The sequence below is a fragment of the Thunnus maccoyii genome, chromosome 8, assembly GCF_910596095.1.
Source record: "Thunnus maccoyii chromosome 8, fThuMac1.1, whole genome shotgun sequence".
Taxonomy (NCBI): Eukaryota; Metazoa; Chordata; class Actinopteri; order Scombriformes; family Scombridae; genus Thunnus; species Thunnus maccoyii.
Window position 1 is genome coordinate 12,298,473 of NC_056540.1, and position 23,050 is coordinate 12,321,522.

Consider the following 23,050-nt stretch of genomic DNA (forward strand, 5'->3'; position numbering starts at 1 on the left):
GATTAGACAGTAATGCAATCCTTGATTGTGAACGTATCGCCAGGAGACTGAAAGCTACAAGATAGCAAAAATGTCTATCTGTTATGATCAGTGTTAAACTGATACGTGTAATAATAGAAGTGAAGTTTTTGATGTATTGTTTCTTTTAAATCTGTTGTGTCTTAACATAACCATCCATCAAATAATTAAGAAGCCTTACTTATTTGATGAAAAAAAGGCTCCACCAGTAGCCTCCCCTCATTGTATGTATCTGATGTAATGATGTATAATGAATAGCTCGACATTTTGGGAAAATATGCTTATTCTCTTTCTTCTTTACTATGTTTATGAAGCTGCAGTCAGCAGCTGGTTATCTTAGCTTATCACAAAGACTGGAAATAGCTAGCCTGGCTCTGTCCAAACTTAAAAAACAGCATCTATAAAACTCACTAATTAAACATTATATCTTGTTTGTTTCATTTGTACCAAAACCAAAGTGCAAAAATGATAATTATCCATTTTACAAGGAGTTAACTCATGTACCAGACTATTTCAGCCTTTATGCTAAGCTGAGCTAACAGGCTGCTGGCTCCAGCTACATATTGGCGCTGCAAACATATACTACATATACTATTGATTTTCTCAGTTAACTCCCACCATACAAGTGAATGAGCTTATTACCCCAAATGTCTAACAATTCTGTTAACACTTATGTCAATATGTTTTGTTGTTGCCAATTTATTTGTCTGTGTAGAAACATAAAAGTGCCACAGAAATTCTTAGTGAAACTATTAACACACCCCTTAGTGCTTGAACAGATATAAAGGCTGCAACCGTGCACATTATGTTTTTGTACCAGCCCAGATATAAGGGTTGATTAAATTATGCAAATGTTAAACAAAACTGCCTAATTAGAAAACAACAATGTAGCCATAAAAAAAATCAAAGAAACAAAAAAGGAAATACCTGGTTTCTCCAGTCATCTTTAAAACAAGTATGGTAACAGTCTGCTGTGTACTGTATTTGCAAAAGTTCATTCCACAAATGTGATTTGTTATTGGATGTCAAAACTTTTAGTGTATCTGACCTACAGCCAAGTAAGCCAAGTAAATAAAATTAATATGATTATGTGCAAATTATGTGCGAGTGATTTACTCACTGCTTTCTATTTGGACGTGCCACTTCCATTAACTTGAACTTCTAAGATGTACAGCTTAATGTTTTTATTGTGCTGTCAGCATTTTTTAACCTCTTTTAGGCTAGTAAATAACTGCTGAATCTACAGCAATGACATTAACCTCTCCTATTTGAAAATGATCACTGCAATGTTGAGATGAGTCCAAACTTTTAAATGCCTCTGCAGTAACCTCCCAGGTCTTATAGTCCCATCTATCTGTCATTAAGGCAATCAGAAGTTATAGATGTACCGTTTACTGTTTGTTAGTGTGTGCAATTAGTCACTTCAACTATTAAGCATTTTAAGGGAGCATTTTCCTAAATGACTAGTGAGCCATTTATTAAACTTATTACGGCCAGTGTCTTAGCCTGTACAAACACACACTACAGATGAGCTCACAGGTTATCTGGGGACAAATCTGTTCTTCTCAATAAATTCTGTAGTCTTGTCTAGATTTTGATATAGCTGTCAATGAAGATATTTAATCATGCATCATTGGTGTTTAGACAGCCTAGGGAAGCTAAAATAACATTTGAAGAAATTTGGTTGTACTCTAGGCAGGAGATAATTATTTTGGGCATATAGGGGGCGACACCCTTCTCCTCAGTCTGCTGAAGCAAGGCAGCTCAGCCCCTGTCAGAGCTGCATAATAAATGCCCTTGATAAAAACATACACAACTGTAGGACTGCCTGTGATGAGAACTCCCCTGACCTTAATTAGCTGTGTTCATGGCATTGCATGAACCCATTACGGAGACTTTAAAGCATATCCATTTCATTTCTCACCATTTGTCTACACCCCTGCTAGGGCTAATGAGAGCCAGAATGAACCGGAGGGGGGGGGGGGGCTGTTTGGGGGCTTAGAGGGCTGTCACCAACCACAGAGGTAAGAAACTAGAATAGCCTGGGATTACAGACTTTAGCTCAGATTTTTTTTTGCTCTGCAGTCAACTTCAACTGAATCTGGAAACTGCTATTTTTTAAAGAATGTTATTTCATCTGCATAATGCACTGCAGTAATTATAATGATTCAATCAACGACACTCTTATATGTAGAACATGAATATTTTGCTATGTAGGTTTTTGCATGCATTCATATATATATATATGTATGTATGTATGCGTGTGTGTGATCCTAATTATGTAAAACAAGCAGCCACTAGAAAAGATGTACATTGTGCATACACACATGATCTACTGCATGTATGATAATTGTACAAATGCTCATGCAAAGCTGTGCTCATCTGTCAGTGTTGACATGTTTTGTGCACACAGTCCTCCATGTTTGGTGTCTGTGAAGCAAAAGGGAGAATCTGTACAACCATCCCAATATCATAGCTGCTGATACTTCAGCTGGAGTTTTCTCCCCTGGGGCGAAGTGAGCAGAGTTGACCCTAGACTGGTCATCCATTGCATTCCTTTGAGTACTCTCAAGCCATAATAACACTTCACCGCCTCGTTCATCTATCAGCACCAAGCTGTGTGTGAGGCTGCTGACTCTGTTTCCTGCTGAACAAGGCTGCGTCAGGGTAACATTCACAAATAATTCCCAAACAATACTGAAAATGTTTGTTTCTATTGGATTTTTACCTCTTCTGAAAAGAACTGTAATAAGTTTTTTTGTGTTTACAGCGATGATCTGTGATAAGATCAAATAGAAAGTCTTCCGAAAAAGAGGAAATCTTAAGCAAGGGGAAAACATTTTTTGTTGTTTACTTGGTATTGCTACAAGGACATTAACAGCTGTTGATAGCAGACACAGAAGTCAGGAAGTTTTTCCGGCTGCTCACACAAGGAAATGAGCATCAAACGTTCAAAAACCCACATCTTATGGAATATGACTGACAGCACATGATTTTCTGATTACATGCCTGACAGCTTGCACTTATTGAAAATGATGAGGACAGATGTTTGCTCTGACTCACATGCAATTAGGTTTTGACTTCATGAAAACGAGAAATTAATTGAAAATGAAATGTGGGGGAAAAAAATTGTTTTCTTCTCGTAAATGCTGTTTGTATTTTTGATATAATGGTGGGCAGGAATGACTGACTCCTTAATGCAGCAAACATTTTTAGATGAATTACTTTGGTGTAAAACATCTCTGACTAAATGGTAGATTCTATCTTTGCTTCGAATGAACCGAGATGTCATCACCATAATTACTGACATAACTGTAATGTCCTATATGAAAAGTGCAATTTATGACCACAGAATTAAAAGGTTCTATCTGCCTTTTTCAAACGATCTTTGACAAGTTACTAACATTGTGGAGGTTTATTTAGACTTTTATGAATTATTGGCCTTGAAGTCATTTTCTTACTTGGCTCAATAATGTTCTGCCTGCAAAGCACAAATCGGAGCTCAGAATGTACAAGTTCTGCTTCTTTTTCACGTAACCTCTGATGATTTTAAAAACTTTATGAATGACATAAAAGATAAACTACATTGAAAAAAAAATCTTATTTGAACTTTATGAAAAGCTGATATTCACCATTTGCTACCATGGTTACAGTGACTACATTAGAGATTACAGCAGTTTAGGCCAAACCTTTAATATGTTGGATAAATTGAGATTGCGATAGCTAGTTAATGAACACTTTAGAGACAGATACGATCCCATTTATCCAGGCAAAAAAGTAGACAAAAAATTTGAGAGGAGACAAAACACCAGAAGAGCACTAAAAAGATGAACTGCAGACACAGATTAGTAAACAGGAAATGTACACCAGTTCTACAAAACCCCATTTAAAATGGGATCTGAAAATAGTTCAGATGGAACTTTATGATTAACAGTCATGAATTTGTCTTGGGGAAAAAAATCAAACAAAAAAGTAAACATAATGATATAACATACCTAGAAATATAAAATTCATATATTATACATCTATACAATTGTGTTCCATTAAAATAAATAGCAAATATAATTACTACAGTTATTTTTAAATGTCTGTAATAAATGGTGATGTATGTCACGTATTCTGACATGTGATGCTACCTTTAGGCAAGAGGTTTGTTGAAATCAAGTTTTTTCAGTTAAAGTAAATAGTTGATGTGTTTAAATAACCCATACTGCAACTTCTGTTCATCAAAGTGCCGCTACTTTTGAATTAAGTACCATAGACGATGCATCTCTCTACACACATGCAAAGCAGAGGAATACCTGAGTGGCACTGATGGCTGGAGGGCTTTGGAGATAAAAGGCTTCCGAAATGTGCGGCACCTTTGGCGCAGAGCTTCTGGGTGCCTCCAGGTGACACCCTGGCACGGGGGCCCAGCGCCAGGAGAGCTCAAACAATCAATGAGGATGGGGAAATGAGGTGGTTGGTGTCAGTCGGGTAATTTTGTTTACCTAAGAACTTTGTGTGCATGCAGTGCTGCTGTGATGATTATGGGGGTTATGATTGTTGTTATCCACAGAGTCATTGTGCTCAACCCGCTGTCAGTTTCAATTACCGCTGTCTGTGGCTCCAAATCCTCACACAAGCTGTACAGCCCCCCTGACAGTCTTATTACCATTAAAAGAAAATCCATACACATCAGGCAGGTTCTCTTTGTGTCTTTGCTCTCTAAACAGAGCATGACAGAGAGGGGAGGGTAAATTCATGTTATGCCTCGCGGGTCATCAAGGGTCCCATGTGTGGATTGACTCTCTTCCCTTCCAGGTTTTTGAAAGACACAAATGTCTCTCAGGTCGAGGATGGGCAATTCAAGTTTCAAATTCAAGTAGTGCGCCTTTGATGTGCAGCTCGAGCTCTGGTGAGGAAGCGTGGGCTTGGAGTGGCAGGTGTGTGTAGGTGAGCTTACTGACCTCTCAACAGACACAAGATCTGCCAGCTGTAATTGGTCTCTGTTCCATTTACTTTCTTATCTATTTGTCTGCCAGTCTCTTGACAGCCCAAAACAAATTATTGATCTGTGCTCTAAGGATATAAAGGACATGTAATTTAGCTACAGAAATTCAGCACACACTATGAGCGCGATACACTGTGAATACTGTAAGCTGTACAGGTGATTCTTGTTAAGCGCCACAGTCGGCTCATTCCTCAGAGGAAACAGAGAAAACGACCGGCATGCTAATTTGTCATAAAATGAAATATGAAACAAGATGGCCAAATGTTTCCATATGCTGCTGCAGTAACTGCAAAGCAATCCCAGTATATAACTATCCTCAGCTGGCTTATATCCTTTTTAGGACACTTGTAAGCACAGGTACAAAACAAGCTTCACTCTAATTAAAGCGAAGAGTCTTTTTCTACTCATTATTTGTAGAATAATGAACTTCACATTCTCACCCAGTGGACAGGATTGTTTTCTTTCTTTCTTTTTTTTTTGTTATTTCTCCAAAACTGTCTACTGTGAGAAAAAGTGTCTTTTTTCCATTTAAATTAATTTAATTGCATTTGTGTATTTTGCCCTGAGGCAAGGTTCACCCGCAACGGTTTAATCCTCATACAGAGTGGAGTGAAACATACATATATAATGCATGTGCTTCGGATTGCACTTAATATGGAAAGTAATTAAAAAGAAATCATTTTAATTCAGTGTGCTTATCACAGCAGGGTTTTCAAACTAGTGCAGACAGGGATGATGGAGGTGTGTGTGGAAAAAGGGTGAGGTGAAGGAACAGAGGACAGATAAGGTGGGATTGCTACTGTCAGAGTGTCACGTATAAGGTAAGTGGAAATTCTCCTTCTCCAAAACAGAGAGACACCCCCACATCCAGCACCCTGTGACTGTGGACAGTTTCATTCACTGACTATATTTAACCCTGAACTGCTATTTTTAAGCAAAACATCTTACCTACTTCACCTTGTTACCAGAATGTCAAACAGAGGCATATGTAAGTAAGGGCCTTGATTCATTTTTGGCTTTCAAAACATGGCACTTTACTCAAATAAATGTGTTTGGTTCCCCCAAGCAGCTCTTAACCATGTCATTATTTCTTCATCCATTCACAGATGGCTGCCCTCGGCTTCCCCGAGAGGATTGCAATTATCTGGAGGTGTATAGTTTTATATTCACACTCTTAAGAAGAATTAACACCAGGCAATAACTCAAACATGTGTCAGATAACAACAATACGGCAGCTCTCCAGCGTACACTCAAGAATATTGAATCAAGTTGCTCAATGAAAAAGTTTATTTTAGCTTCAGTGGACCAAATTTCTATCACATCAGCAAGGGTAAACTATAAAAGCTATAATGGCAAGTTGGTAATGAATATAAGAGTATGATTTACCAGTAAATAGACGCCAGCTGCAACACACAGGTGATATTAAGTGGATCTGATGTTATTTCTGTCCAATTTCACTTGAGCTGCTCAGAACTATCACAGTACCTGGTTCTACACACCTACAGTAAGAGAAAAAAAAATCTATACTCTCATATTAATATAGTGTTACAGTCACATTTCTAATCTTGATAATGGATATCCCTTCTGGAGTCGTGGCCTTATTTTCTGGCGAAAGTTGCTGGTGCACTCACTGATGAGTCAAGCAACAGCAAAAGGGAATTACAAGTTCAGATCCCCTGGCAGTGTACCTTGGCCCTGTTAGGGAGGAACATGCTCCACTCTACTGCCCATTTACTCCACAGATATGGGCTGCTCAGCTTTTACTGAATGTTTACTCCTCGGGGAATTGGCTCCATCCTGTTAAAGTTCAGGTCACTTCTCCCTCTGCTCACTTGCTGTTGCAGCTGCTCTTCCACCACTTCAGTCACCTTCCTTTTCCACACAGCGCATCCAAACCAGGATAACATCAGCATTACCCTTCAGGTTTTGTCAGGAGGGGGCAAAGAATGATCAAAGTCCCTACATTTCAAGTGTCTATATCAGCTATGTTTGTGTTTTCAGGCACTGAGGTTGTGTTCACAACAACCAAAAAGTCCAAGAAGCAACTCACATACTTCATTTTAACCTTTTACTCAGTGGCTTCTGCACAGTGTGTCCTTCAGAATCAAGGTTATGATACAATTACTTTGAACCCATCTCTTCACAATGAGTTGGAGGTGATACTGATGAAGCAGTCAAATCTTGGCAAACCATTATCATGTTATTTCTCTATTCAGAATCAAAATCGTGTAATTTATTCCTCCAATTACAACAGGTGCACACGGATTTTTGTGAGGTTGATTGAAGAAGATGCAGAGGAGAATGACGGAAGACAGAGCAGAGTGAGGGTTGAAGAAATTTTCCAGTAAACGTACCAACCAAGAGTGTAATTACCACTGTGGAGAACCCCTTTCTTTTCAAAATCCTAATTTTGTCCCCCTCACTTTTGTTTCTAAACAGTGTCCTATAATACAGCTGAGAGAAGCTCTAATTTAATAAACATGCTGATACACTCATCTAGATTGGCTTCAATTATGTTTTTGGCCCTGGGTTCAGCTTCTCAGGCTATATACAATGGTTATGTTACATAATGTCATTGTGGTAGCAACTTGTCAATCCACAACTTGTCAATCACAAGGTTGCCACGCCCTAAAGTATACATCTATTTTACTTTAAATGGGACCATAATTTACAAAATGAACATCATGCTGTATTGAAGAAGACTTGAAACTAGCAATAAATTCTTGAGGAAAGTGTTTATTGAGGTAATAAACCAAGTGAGAAGTAGAGTAATTTTCTCATAGACTTCCATACAGTCGGACTTCTTTTTGCAACCAGTGGAGTTGCTCCCTGCTAGTCATTAGAAAGAACGCAGGTTTAAGGCACTTCCGCATTGGCTTCACTTTTCAGACCGAGAGCATCTCGCTTGTTTCTAACCCAATGATTGGTGGTTATTGTTGGTGCCATAGGCATCCTGAAAAGAAGACATGTTGACTACTGAGGGCTGAAAAAATTGACCTCCTCTGTATATTTTGAAGAAAAAAATCTATATTTAATCTATTTAATCTATATTTTGTCAGTGTGTTATAAATATGAGGCAGTAAAGTACAGTGCTCTTTTTAGTAAAGACATAAATAAAACATTACCTTTATCAGGGGTTTATCAATGAAACTAAGGATTAGTGAATTACTGACTCAGTAATGTACATAAGATTTCTAGTTCTCTTATTAGACCACCATTATCATGGTTTACCAATTTCCACACATAATGACAATAATATAATCTATATATAGAGCACTTTTCAAAACCCACAAAGTGCTTCACAAGGTCAGAAAAATAAAATCAAAACAGAAATAAAAGACAATTCAAAGATAATATAAACTCAAGTAAAACCAATAAAAGGCTCTCCAATAAAAGTATGTTTTAAGAAAAGATTTAAGAAGAAAGGCGAGAAGAAATGCAGGAAACAGCCTTCACATAGGTTTAGTTTTTACTTTACCTCTGAAACCAAATCTACACCCTCAGTAGCAACACTACTATAATAATAGAAATACAAAGCACAACCATATGAATATAAAGAAAAGATATGAGTCACATGTTAAATGAACAACAGTGATAGAATAGTTTACCATCAGCATCAAGTAAAAACCTTGTATCTATAGCACAAGTATCCAAAACTTTGCATCAAGTGTTGTTCAGTTTTAGGTTTTGAAATGGTTTTATTAATGCAAGAGTTCAGAGAAACACCTCCTCACCCCTCTTCACCTGATGATACAGAAAATCACCAAAAGAAGAGTTTCAAGGATTTCACACTACAGCAGCATTACAGATTTAACAGGTTCAGTCAGTCTGCAGGTTCAGGGTGAAGGTGTGATGTGTGCCTGTGTGTTTGTGTTTGTATCTCTGTAATTCTTAAAACTAACAACCAATCATCATTGAAAGAATCACACAGAAACAGAACAGAACAGAATCCATGCTGGAAAACAAAGGAAGCAGCAGCAGGCGCTATAAGATCCTGGCTTTGCTCCTGACACTGATCATGTGTGTGAACATAAATTCATGGTGAATCCACAGCCTTGCCTCTTGGCCCCAGCAGGGAGCACATGTCACACACAGGCTTTTCACACAGTCTGCTGGACAGAACAGGCAGGCACACAGCAAATCTGCTTAGTTACTTTATCATGCCATGAAGTGTTACTCATGGGGCAGCAACACTTGTCAAAGTGGATATTGTAAGAAAACTCAGCATCGCGAGGCCATGCTCCTAAGATTGTGTGACCTTTCTAGAATGTGCCTCATTTCAGTAAAAGGGCCTTTTTCACAATGACCACTAACTTTGGCTCCTTTTTATATGAACAGAAGACCAGCCAGAGAATATTACTATCACTGCCCAGATGTACTGTACTGTGGACATCTCCTATAAACTGTGAATGTATAGGAAGTCATCTTAATTTGCTTTGAGACTTTTATATTTTTCGCTTTTGTGACAAGAGGGCTTTGGGGTTTCTAAATCCAAATCCTCAATTCATCCTTTTTAAAGATTGTAAATAGACACATAGGCCCTTATTACATATGGCCAGCTATACTAAGGATAATGTCATTTGACGTTTGACTATAGTTACATTTTTCCTTCCCTCCTACATGGCATGAGTCAATTAGCCAATGTGGTTAGATCAGAGGCAAGTGCTCTGAAAGGATCAGTGTTTTGAATATCTTTGAAGGCAAGTTAGGCCCAAAGAAGTTGGTATGATTGTCAAGAGTATAAATCATTACTGACCTGTTTCTCTATCTGACACTTACGTAAATTTCCTGTTCAGGGAGAACAGATAAAATCCCAAAGTGGCTAATTTATTGCAGAAGTTTCAAATTAAGAAAACAGCAATTATTTCTGGGAACCAACAAGAGCCAGCTTGGTGCCCACTTGAATGAGGGCTGCAGCTAACACTAAAAGCCATTTCCACCGGAGCTGAAATGACCTCCCAAGGACACAATGGCTCCCTATTACTATAGCACTCTGGTGTTATAACAGTGGCCACACACAATGAAAACACAGTGAGGGCCGTACGGCTGCAATCAAGGCTTGAAAGGTAGCCTATTCTGCTGTCCAGCTAGCCATTTAAGTGTGGTACAGTCAAAGAGCCTTGTCTCTTTCACTGCGTGAACCCATTGATGGCAGCCATCATCCTATAGAGATAGTGTACAGCTTGAACTGCAAGGTTAAAAGACGATGATAGAAAATGATGGATTGCTTATCAGCAGGCATCAATGAAATATGTGCCATATGTTCCACCACCATTTAATTTATGTCTTGATGTGAGTGATTTTATCTACACTAAACACTTTTATATCTATTTTTCACACCACACAAAAATATAATATATCCAAAAAGTTTTGCAGGAATGTAGGCTATTGCTGAAGTTATATGCTAGAACTCAGATTTTAAATTATTTTGAATAAAGATCAGTTTCTGCCTTACCTAAAGTAAAAAAAAAAAAAAAAAACAGTCTCACATGGATGTCGTTATCCATACTTTTTCTATTTGCAGGTAAATTGTGCAGCTTCTGACGCCGGCTTTATCTGAATGCCTGCAGGTTCCCTGAATTTAAATTTGCTGTTTGTATCTCTCTGTTGTGTTGGTCTATGTCAGGGTTATGTTAATTGACTTTCAGCAGGTGGTTTTGTGCCATTTTCAGATCGCATAAAAAAAAAAAAAAAAACAGACTTTCAGCTTTTTCCGTTCAACCGGGTCTCTTTGTAGAGTTCTCAGGTTTTTCTTCCACCTAAGAAGTACATCTGCTTGGAGACATAGTTTCATCCAGCAACAACTTGAAGGGGCAGTACATCATTAATGCGTAGCGCTCTGCAATTTAATTCGAAAATTTCGGTGCAGTCCTGTAGACTAATCATCAAACAAAACCATGTCAAGCATAATTATGGTGTGTAAAACATGGGTTAAACTGATCTTAACCCCACCAATGAGTGTGGTTATTTCAGGTCATTCAATTAAACAGAGATGCTGTTTGGACAGAGTGAGCCAGACGAGTAGAATGATTAATGTGAGGGCAAATAACATGTGAATATGACTTATGAGGACTAGTTGAAACCAATTACTCATTCCAGATTCATACAAATAAGACAATATGAGAGGTGACCTATAACCAGATTGATTTAGATGAATATTGAAACGTGGATTCCTTTTGTGTGACACACCTGCCCATGATGATAAGTCAACAACATACTGCAAGTGCAAAAGCTGCCCTCCCTTATTCTACCACTGCAGCACATACAGTAAAAGCTATTCATGAAAGGAAGTGTCCACTGCTCGGCTGCTTTGCCACATCCAATGCATTATCTTGGTGTGAAGATGGAAAGGCAGGGCGTGGGGTTGGGAATATTATAGAGACAGATTGTGAGTTGAGATCATTTGGACTGGCTGCGGGACCTGGCCTGTACACAGTTGCGCAGCTGATCAGTGATACTGACAGAGGAGAGAGGACGGGAAAGCAAGCCGCAAAAGGTCAGGAAATAAAGTATAGCTCTCACTCTTATTGTACCACCAATCAGCTTAGCTCAGCTGCCCTTTCCCGCCTGTCAGCCGTAGATCCAGCCTTGTTTTGATATAGTAACCTTTCATGTCGTGAATCACATATACACTTTTGGTAAAAGCTGTAATGGTGGATGCAGCAGCAGTTAGCATCAAATTATCGCTGTTTGAGTTGACTTAATGGAGCACAACAAAAATTGGAATTACCTGTGATTAAACGCCATCCTGTCTCCGAATGGTCATACGGCGTATGTGTAAAGTTAAAGGTGGTATTTGTGATATCAAACACACAGTATGATGGATTACATCTAGTAAAATGACAATTACAGAGCAGAGATGACATTTGGTGGGTTGTTGTGAGCCATTTCTCCAGAGGTATTATGTTGAATTGAATTTACATGCAGGGTTTCCAGTAATTAGCTCATTGAATGAGAGAGAGAGAGAGAGAATGAGAGAGAAAAAGAGAGAGAGGGAGAGAGAGTGTGTGTTTTAATTGGATATTTGGCCCCTCTGGATGTGGACTGAACCATGGAGCAGCATCATTATAATCTCTCATCAGGTTCTAATTTGAACCCTGAATGCCCCCTCCCCACTGTGCTCCATACACTTGAAAGTGCAGGCAGTCTGCTTAAATCTTTTTATTTTATTTTTTAAAGATAATAGTAAAACAGATTTTTTTGAGGATGGTTCTTATCTATTATAAGGCTCAGCTTATTCAACCCTAATGCAGTTTGCACACATTTTTATTTCATGTCACATCTTGTTCTAACAGGTTGAAAGTGTCTCTGCTATAATTTTGCCTTCTGAGTAGGATAATTTTGTCACATTAGCCTTCCCGCAGACAGTAGTAGATTTGTAATCTGATGCACAAACTGAACTTTGGCACCTGCAAACAGCAAGCCCACACCCACATCATCCTTCCTTCGTGTGCATAAACAAATGAATTTCACCCAGCAGTCGTCCTACTTATCGCCAAACCACCGAGCTGTGAGGATGTTTTTGGCTGCTGGTTGCAGACAATGTGGACTCACTCAGGGCCCCTCAGGCTGTAAGAACATAGCTCAGATGAACCCTGTCAACTCCATTACCTGCTGATGTGAGACGACCTAATGACCTTTGAATGAACAGACAGGTTTAAATCCAGCATATCACTGTAAACCCTGTCAGGAATGGCAGTGGCAGCCTTCAGAGTGGGGGAAAAATAGATCAGCAGCAGTGATGCCATATTGAAAATAACAGATTAGTCTATTAAGAATATAAACATTCTGACATTTAGTGTTTCCACTGATTATTTCCCATATACATCTCTGAGCTTTAGCTTTATTCTGTGAACTCATTGCAAAATGAGTTTTTATCAGCTTGGACACGAGGCAGAAAGCAGACAGCTTTCTCAAATCAATATGCTATAGGTCAGCCTAGAGTCTTGTATCAGTACAATCGATACTTGCACATCAAAGGAGTATGCCATTGTACATACTTAACAAGTGCAAAAAGGCCAAAGGAGGATCAACCAAATAAGTAGGTCAGAAAAACACTCCAATTGGGTCAAATGATAATGTGCTTCTGGATAAGATTCCTTCTGGAAATGCAATGCATGTCTGTGTGTGCATATGTGGCTGTGTGTTTATGTTCATTTATGTTTAACATTGTACCTGTTTGATCAATGTTTGAATACCTCGTTTTACATTACTATTGATTGAAAGAGAGTTGCACTCTCTGTGAGCGAACCACCTAATGCTGTGTAATATCTGTTATTTTTCACCATTCAGCATTTCTTCACAGGAATCCAGGTGTAAATTAATCTATTCAGCTGAATAAATGCTGTATTATAAACCTGCAAGTGTCTTTGCTAGCCGAGCAAGTCAACATAACTGATGCAACAGCAGCAATTTCATCGCCCATAAAGCAGCAAGTTGTTCTGCTAAATGTAAGATGTTGTGAGGAACCAGCGGGTTCACAAATGATTATGATATGTGTTTTGTCTGCTTGGACAGCCCAAACAGCTGATCAACGGTGACTGATATGAGGTAATCACAGTGAAATCTTATCACAGCGCTGTGTATTACAGATACCGAAGGCCTGCTCTGTTATCGGCACACAGCACAGGAGAGCAGTGCATTTGTTCCCCTGCGCTGTCTGTCTGTGCACCCTGGGCACTGAGATAATTTCACTTGCCTTTCAGGATTTGTAAGCGTTGAAGTTTTAGACCTGTGTAGGTGTACATGTTAACATCCGAACTTAGATTGTAACTGTGGGTTTTTGCCTGAGAGGCACGGTGAGATAAGGATGCTCTTGAACATGTTGAGATACAGTATCTCTCAATGAGGGCAGCTGAATCGATCTGTTCATTTCAAATACCAAATAAGATTAGTAAGATTAAAACAAGCTGTGTGGGGCCACTGCTTCAAAGCCCAGTGTGAAGTAGCAAAGAGGAGGTGTGTAAGAACGTAGTTGCAACAAATTATTTATCAGGAGTCTATAATCTACATCATTAATTAACTACATCTAATTTATTGTGCAAGACATGAAAAGGATTGTTGGAAGGGATATATTGTTTGAGAGTTTTTTGAAGTCTTACATGTACTGTTTCTCCTGCTGTTCGAGAGGTTAATTACATTATTGTTCAAAAAGTTTTAATGTACCGTGGGATCATTTACAAAACCTCTCATTACTTGTGGCATTGTTGGTATTTTATGCACAAAAACACAAGCTGTGCTGAAGGTGTATGGTAGTATTGGGACAAACAAATAGTTTTTACAGGATGAATATTTGTGACTAAGAGTCTACAGACATGCTAGCAGCTCTGTGAGGCTGAGCTAAATGCTAACATCAGCATGCTAAAATCATAATGACAATGCTAACATGCAGATGTTTAGCAGGTACAATATTTAACATGTTCACCAAGATAGTTTAGTGTGTTATCATGCCAACATTTGCTCACAAACACTTAAGACAAAGCACAGCTGAGGCTGATGGCAATGTCCAACCCTGTCTCCTAGAAATTATGTTCATATACTACCAAACGCATAGCAATACTGAACGTCGATACTGAATGTATGATTGAAATGTTCAGAGACTATGTAGTTTTGTATTGATCTTGCAGTACAATATAGCATTGTTAAACTTTTTATGGTTACGCTGGGAGCACTTGGTTAAGGTTAGGGAAAGATTGTGGTCTTAGTTTAAAAGATGGGTCCATTATTTTGTTTTTTGTTTTTTTGAGGTTTTTATATCATTCTGTAGGTTCCTAGTAGTGTTCCATATGTATTCGAATCTGAAAATTAAAATTTTGGTCAAAGTATGTATGTTTTAGTGTCAAAATGTTTTTTTCCCCAAGTCTTCTTAAAAATGTTTTCCCATGTGACCTGACGTAGGTTTCTGTTCAAGTGGAAATGCCCACTCAGCCGTTAGTCCTCTAGGGTGTCTGCTCTGCTGTTGGAGCAGTAGTGAACTGCGTGTGTGTGTGTTTGGGGAGAGGGGTAGAGGGAGGGCAGGGGAGGCCATCAGTGCTCTAACCCGTGTCAACAGCTGAGTGGGTGTTTCTATTTGAACAACCCGGAAAAGAACGTAAATGGACTCGTCCTTTAATACAAAAAAAGTTGGCAGTAACTTGAAGCGTATTAATATTTAAACAAAACAACAATCCGTCTCTAACCTTAACTAAAGCGCTTTTGTTGCCTAAACCTAATCACACACAGTACTGCTGTGGCCCAGATCTGGCCCACACCTGACACTTTCGGCACTTTCATCCAGCCCACATACTGCGTGGAATGATGGCACTTGGGCGGTCTGCTCCTGTTTCCCAGATCTGGGCCACAAGCAAGCCGTATGTCACCAAGAACAAATCAGATAAACCAGAACTGGCCCACATCCAGAATACACATAGCTGAGAGCACCGCATCTTTACCAAAAAAGGCCCACGTTTGATTTGGGATATTTGGGCCATATTTCCTATTTTACTATGCTATGTGGGCCATTTCAGGCTCACATCCATTTTGTGCGGACTAGAAGAAGGCCAGCAGTGCCGCATCATTGCATAAAGTGGCCCACTTCCGTATGCTATCTGGGGGGACTCAGGATGCAAATCCCAGTCTCTACTGCATTTTGTACGCCCGTCATCCACCCTGATGCAGCGCTTCATCCATATGAAAATGTTACCTGTGAACATAAGCAGCATAAGTCAGTGATTACGTTTGCCAACATGTAATTGTAATGGGAAAACTATTTAATTGTATATGAACGTAATTTCTAGGAGACAGGGTTGCACTGTTATTAGTTTTGTTGAGACATTTCACTTTAATAAGCAAAAACATTGACCTGCTGGTGGTGCAAGATGAAAAGTGAGGGTATCATCAAAATCATTAGGGTTAATCCTCTGGGCACCAAGGTTGTCAGTACCAAATTTCATGACAATCCATCCAATTGTTGTCCAGGCATTTTACACAACACAAAAAATGTCAACCGAAAGGTGGAGCTTGAGGAAAGGTCAAGGGACTACCAAAGTCTGTATGATTCATCCTCTGGGGACCATAAAAGTCAGTATGAATGGTTACATTTCATTTGCTTAAATTAAATCCTTGCTCATCCTACTGTGGCTTACTAAGCACAAAATAAACATCTTTCTGGTAATGTATGACAATAATAAACATTAGAACAACCCTGCGAAATTACAAAACTAATCAAATTCTCATATAATTTGGCTGGTATGTTTAGGTGTTCTGTCGGTGTGAGTGGGAATATTTGTGAACATGCACCACCTTCCATTTCCTCACAAAACTAACTCCAGGCTAAAATTACTTCAGCCTCTTTCCCCTCCCACACCATGCAACATATTTAACACAATTACCACTTTCCTCTCCCATCATTTTCCCTCTAAGCAGATGAATAAATGTCAAGCATGATGAGACAAAGTCTTGCAGAGGTTGAAAAGGACAGTGACATTGAGGCCAAATGCTAAGTGGAGAATGATTAGCCCTAGGACCTAATAGGCATCGAAACAAATTCTAAAAACAAAACATATTTCTATTCATGGAACCGTTTTTTGTTTTTTTTTAAATTACACTTCCCAGTCATGCCCTGTTCTTTCAGTGCTTTATTCTGCCCTTTAAAAGTCTCTTGGTGTAAGTTGCCTTTGAATGAGATGAAAGAAGAGTTCAGGGAACATCCATGCAGATTGGATTACACCAGTAGAGACAGAAATCTATAGCGTGATAAAGGAGTGACGCATTGTTTATATTTCTTTTCTTGCTTTCATCGGCGATTGTGAAGTTAACTGTCCTTGGAGCTCATCGCTCAAAGAATCCAAGTGGTTATGCACGCACAAGGTTGCTCTTAGCACACACTCCATCAAATACGATCAATCACAGTCCTCAAACATTCTGAGCAGGAAGGAAGGATGGAGTTTCAAAATGATGGGGCTGTGGCTGACCCACAACAGATAACAAATCCAATAGATAGGGATTTTAGGATTTCAGCGGCTCTGTGTTCAGGCTTGTGTCATAGATTCTTTATTAGGCTGGTGGCCATTGTGACTTTAGTACATGGCTTAAGAGCATCATGCTGAAATGTCAGCTATACAGTGCAGCTCCTGGACTTGTGCTTTTCAAGCTTCTGTGGCAGTCAAGCATACCATTGCCAAGGTGTTGCTACAGATGCAACACCATGGTGATGGTATGTGGCCCTTATGCCAGAAAAAAATTTATAATTAGGGTATCCAGACAAAAATGTGGATTCAGAAGCACCTGACATATGGCAGGCAGTGTTGCCTGTTAGAGCTCTGCAGAGGCTTTATAATGGAGTCCTATCACTCCTGGAGCTGCCCTGCAGGCTGTCTACTTACTTTATCAGCCTTTCCCCCAGTTAGTTTTACTCATGTTAAAGCTTAAAATAGCAAGTATTATTAGATAAGATAAATACAGCACACATCATTGTGGCTTCCTACTCATCTGCAATCAATAGCTAGACTATTCTTCGTGTTAATATGTAATACTACTACTGCCGGTTTAGTCATTTAGACACCACTAAATCAAAAAAAATATTGTCCTAGAGTGAATACACAATGTACGAAGCGATGCCCTGTCAACCTGAGATGATCATTATCCTGCATTGTTTGATTGGTGTCTTAAAAATGTTATGTGAAAGAAAAAAAAATATGGTTACTGCCCAGTTGTAGAAGCACCTTAATAATCTGGTGCATGAGGCCCCAAGGATAACCCTTCTTCCTTAATGGTGTTGTTAGCAGTCTGTTGAAATCCTCGGCCAATACTCAAGGTTGCAAAGGTTAAGGTATGTGTAATTTAATGTCGTACATTTCTAATTTAATACGGGTGCAGCGTCTTTGGTTACACAAGGTCTCTGAACATCTAGATTGGCAGTAACAGCCTGCAGCATCGCTCAAGGGAATCATTGATTCCTTAAACCAACCCAAAGATAACTGAAAATTAACATATCTAGTTAATTACCTTAATCAGTCAGCACTCATTTATCAACCTAATGTCTAAATTACTTTTTGTCAAGGTAAATTAATTTTAATTGCACTTTGACCTTTAATGCCGCACTGGGGTTTTTTTCCCGCCCCAAGTCCTTATTGCTTCACATGAACTTAGCACATGTCAGTTTCTTGTAGTATAAAAGGGCTGATTTTAGCATAAAGTCTTATGTTTAGCTTGTGTTTCCTGTATAATACATTCCCCGTGATTTGGGATCTCCTCATACTTTCATACCTTGGGTTTATATGAGAAGATAATTACTTTTTAACAACATGCTTTCAGTGTGTGGCTCCCCACATGCCCAGCGGCAGTCTTGCCCGGCTGTTTCTGGCTGCTACTCCTCAGAGCTCTCATGCGCCAAACCCTGAAGATGGTCTGGAAGAAGACTAATTAGTCCATGAGTGGCACTGGTGGTCCAAGAGGATTTTGGTGTTTAGGAGAAATGTTTATCCAATTTTAGATTCATTTAGTCAAGCATTTTCAATATTTGTATTAAAAAGCCATTAGAGGTATAACAGAATGAAATTAGAATATTATGTTCTCTAACCTTTCATTACCAGATAAACTGATCATAATTTTGAATCTATTGGATGATATAATATTTTCAGAAAAAGAAATGGGTGAAGATCAATGTAACATCAAAGACAGAGAACAGACAGTTAATTAGATGGACGTTTTATGAACAGATACATGTCACTCAACCACGATGGCTCACAGCTATGAAATGCATATTGTGGGACCCACAGTACATCTAATCACAGAGCTGTTCCAGGCAGGCATAAAATAAAGCTGTTATCTGACAATGAGAGCCGCTTCTCACAGGCATTAACACTTGCATGACACTTTTTCTCTTTTAGATTCAAGGAACATTGAGGGAGATAGCAAAAAAGAAAGTTATTTTCACTTTTAATACGAGGAAATACTGTGTGTGTGGAATGAAATCGTCTGATGAATAAATGTGTCCTTTGAGCTGATAGCCACTATTTAATATCTAACTCACCCACTCGATTTGTTAAAAAAAAAAAATTCAACTCAAGCTCCCTTTTGCACAAGACCAAAACTCTGAGATAATCCAACAATGAAAAGTGTCTTATCTGCGTTTGTTATTCTCCCAAAATCTTAATGGATTGTGTGCAGTGTTATCACTAAGTTTCCATGGGATCTATAGAGCTCAATAGATGAAGGAATTCGATTGCTGTTAAATTCGAGAGAGTAATTCTATAGATAAGAAAAGATGAACTGTGAAATAGTTTGATTTAAATAGTACAAGTGTGCCATTAATTATTTAATATACTGTATATGTGATTTCTGTATTATTCAACATCAAGAAATAATTAACAGAACAATGTTTAACAGACATCTATAGACTGAACATTTAAAAAAATAGGTCACTTGATGGAAAAAAAAATCCCCTTATCATCACTAAATTTGATTGGAAGTTGAATTTAAAAGGCTCGTCATGTCTTAACAACATACTGCCCATGCCTGGTTTGAATAATGAATGCATTGTTCTCTGATGATGACAGCTTCATCAATTAAATGAAACAATACAGCATCCTTTTTGTTTTTGTCTTGTAGTAGATGCGAGTGAGCCAAATTGTCACTATCCGGTGCCGACTTTCAGGTTGTGGAGCTGAGTTGGAGTTTGAGTGCTGCTGTGTTGGCAGCACTACACTCAAAGAGGGCAGCATCTTTCCTATTGACAAGGATTATTTCTGTCAAGAGCAGCACTCACGGGCCTATCTAAAAGCCATGCTAATAAATGTCCGTCACTGCGGCTATCCATCACCACTACCCAGTAACAAAGTGCTTACTGCACCATTGTTGAATTAAAGTAAACAAGCTTGTCTGGCTGGGAGACGCATGTAAATGAGATGCAATAGATACTCTGTGCATAAAAAGGGATTTATTAGAAAAGGTGTGTGGGTACCCCAAGTGCCCCCCCCCGTCTCTCTCTTACATACACACACACACACACACACACACATATCTGTGCATGTTCACATGTGCACAATCTTAGACTTTCATGTAAATTTGCAGAACTCTCACATTTATCATTATAGCTATTTTCTGTTAGCGCTTTGATTGCGTTAATTATAGTTAATTGGCTGCCTCATTCAGTCGATCTGTCATTACCGGTTATTTGTTTGTAACCAGATTCAAAGAGCTTTCTGTAGTTGCTGTGGCTTGCTAGGGATTGTGCTCTCTCAGCAGGTTATCTGAAAAGGCTTTCGAAAGTTTCAGCATTGTTCAGGCAGCAGAGTGGCTCCATGTAATCACAAATGGCTAGGTTATTGTTTTACTGACAGAAACGCTCAGATTTCGAGATTTGTGCATTAAACATGCAGCCTAATAAAATATTAAGGCGCACTGCAGATGGCATACCGTCTGAACCTAAAAAAAAATAGATTCAGATTTTTTTTCCTCTCAGTGTACCTCAGCACTGGCATGAGCTATAGAAGTACCTTGCGGTTGGGTTTCTTTTTTGTTTCCTTGAGAAACTTTACAGCGAGCTGAAAGAGATTATTTGTTAATATTTGTGAAAATGTGGCCAGTGTCAGCTGTGGCAAATCTGATTGATGATAGGTAGTGCAATTCCTCTAACCGAGTACCATTCTTCCTCTGAGATATGTTAAGAGATAGACAGCTGGATACATTAGCCGAATGTACCCTCGAGTGACATCCGAGACAGAGTACCTTGCCCTATTTCACTCAATCAGTCAGCTAACACATCCCCTTGGCAGATCAGTGTACCTAACTATAAATCCAAGCTCTAGCTCACAGATTCGCACACAATTTGAACAGCATACAAGCATCTATTCAAAAATCAACAGTTTGCTGTAGCAGCTTGGGTTGTCTATTCTGGGGAGGTGTGACATTTTGCTACACTGGCAGGCACTTTCTTTGACAGCACAACACCAAGTACAATACATATGCAGCTCAATATTGATAATTCAAAAGCTGCCTTTACTGGAATCTGCCTTTTTTTTGTCCACAGTAAAGTTCTGCATTATTGTTGTTTCCATCCAGTCTGTCCACATGAACGTATGCATGCTACTAATGTTCAAACCAGGCTTGCAGGAGCTCCTCTGCTGTTGGCGAAAGAGCAGATCTCCACCCAGTACAGCCCCTCATTCTGGATGAATGATCTACGCTCCCAACTGCCTGGCTCCCTCCATCAAACCTGGCCAACACTCATAATAAATGATAGTGGGGGACAATGCCCTATTTTCACAGCAGAGTCATCCGTCATGCCAGGCCAGACAAAGCCCCCAGAGTTTCATCATTTTCAACTATTGCTCACACCAAAGTAACAGAAAAGAAACCTTCATCTGTTCAGTAATGGCTATGGGATGCCTTGAAAACTGCTTAGATATATTTACTAAATCGAACACATTGTGCCTTTCGGCCTCTACCTGGAGTAAGATGTATGATCTGCTTTGATTATCAATTTCACGTAATGATTCTGATGCAACTGTCAGTAACTCCGTTTTCTCTTTGCAAGGAGGTATTCGTCTCTGGTCCTGGTCAACATGCTATTACATGGGTTTTACATTCAAATTCACGTGTTAAGTGCTTAATTAACCCCCAGATTATACTAGGTGGCATGCCAAGGCAGAGTCTTGATGCTTAATGTCAATTTACAGGTTAATCAGGTCACCTTCTATCATCTGCCAGAGAAGCAGAGGCACTGTGGTCTTGTCGTAATCGTACACCAGAGAATGCCTCAACAGATTGATGCTCAAACCCATCTCATTTCACATACTGGCCATTACTGGAGTATAGTTATATTGTACATTTCTTTGTTGGGATCTTAACATAGGATCGGACCAGAGAGAGCCAGATGATCAATTTCTCTTGTACCCTTCAAAGCTACATTACCAAAGATTTTGCTGTAGATTTAAACACTTGTGAATTATGTATATGAATAATCTGTCTCTGCTATGGTGGGTTATCTGTGTAGAATACATTTAGATGCTTATCTGTCAAAGCTTTTACTAAGGTTAAATTCCAGGAATTGAGATCTTGCTATTTTTCAGGAATTCTACCCAAAACGAGGTCATTAACACCTCCATGCAACAGTTTTAGATTAAATGTAAGACTGTAAATTGCTATTATTACAGTAATATAATTGCAGTGGGTTCTTTCAATTACTGAAAGGGCAAGTTACAGTTCAGCTGTGCAGCAAAATATGCTTTTAGATTAAGTGGACGAAGCAGAGTACAAAACCAGAAAATGTGAACTATTCACATGGTTCAAATGGCTTAATCAGTTATGCAGACCTCTATCCCAAATCAGAACAACACATAAAGCTTAGAGGGCAGAAGATCAGGTTGATGTTACAACTATACTGTACGTCCAATAATAATGCTTTTGTTCCAGAAACAATTGAATAAACACACGGATGGATATTTCTTCTCTGCCCCTGCACACAGTGATAACCTCAGGTCAGCACTGTGAATAGGCTCAGATACTCCCAACCACTCTCACATAACACTAGTTAAGAAGATATGCTAAAAAAGAATGTGTTTTTTGTGTGCTGTAGGAGGAATTATTGTTCCAAAGTATTATACAATCAAACAATATGGTGACAAATCCCGGGAATCCTGGGAATTGAATGATACAGTATGTTCCCAGGACGTAACCCTTTTTAATTCACGGAAAAAGGCTCAACCCTAGTTTTTCCTGTCATTATTTAATCTTATTTTTGTGTTTAGATGAAATGACTGAACAGGCTTTTGGCACCAGACATTGCATGTATCTAGTAAGCTGTTTTTCTTCTTGAAAAGATTTAATAGCTGACCAGCGTAGAGAGTGATGGAGGCCTAATGCATTTCACAGACCATTTCACCCACATCAGTACATCCACTGACAACACCAAACAATTTTTTATCAGTAGGCCTATGATATTTCATAATGAGTGTGACATTTGATCTTAGACAAAGGCACCCACACTTACACAGACAGGCACCCGCAAACACAGTTAGACACACATACTGTGTACACACTCTTTAAAATTATCTTTAC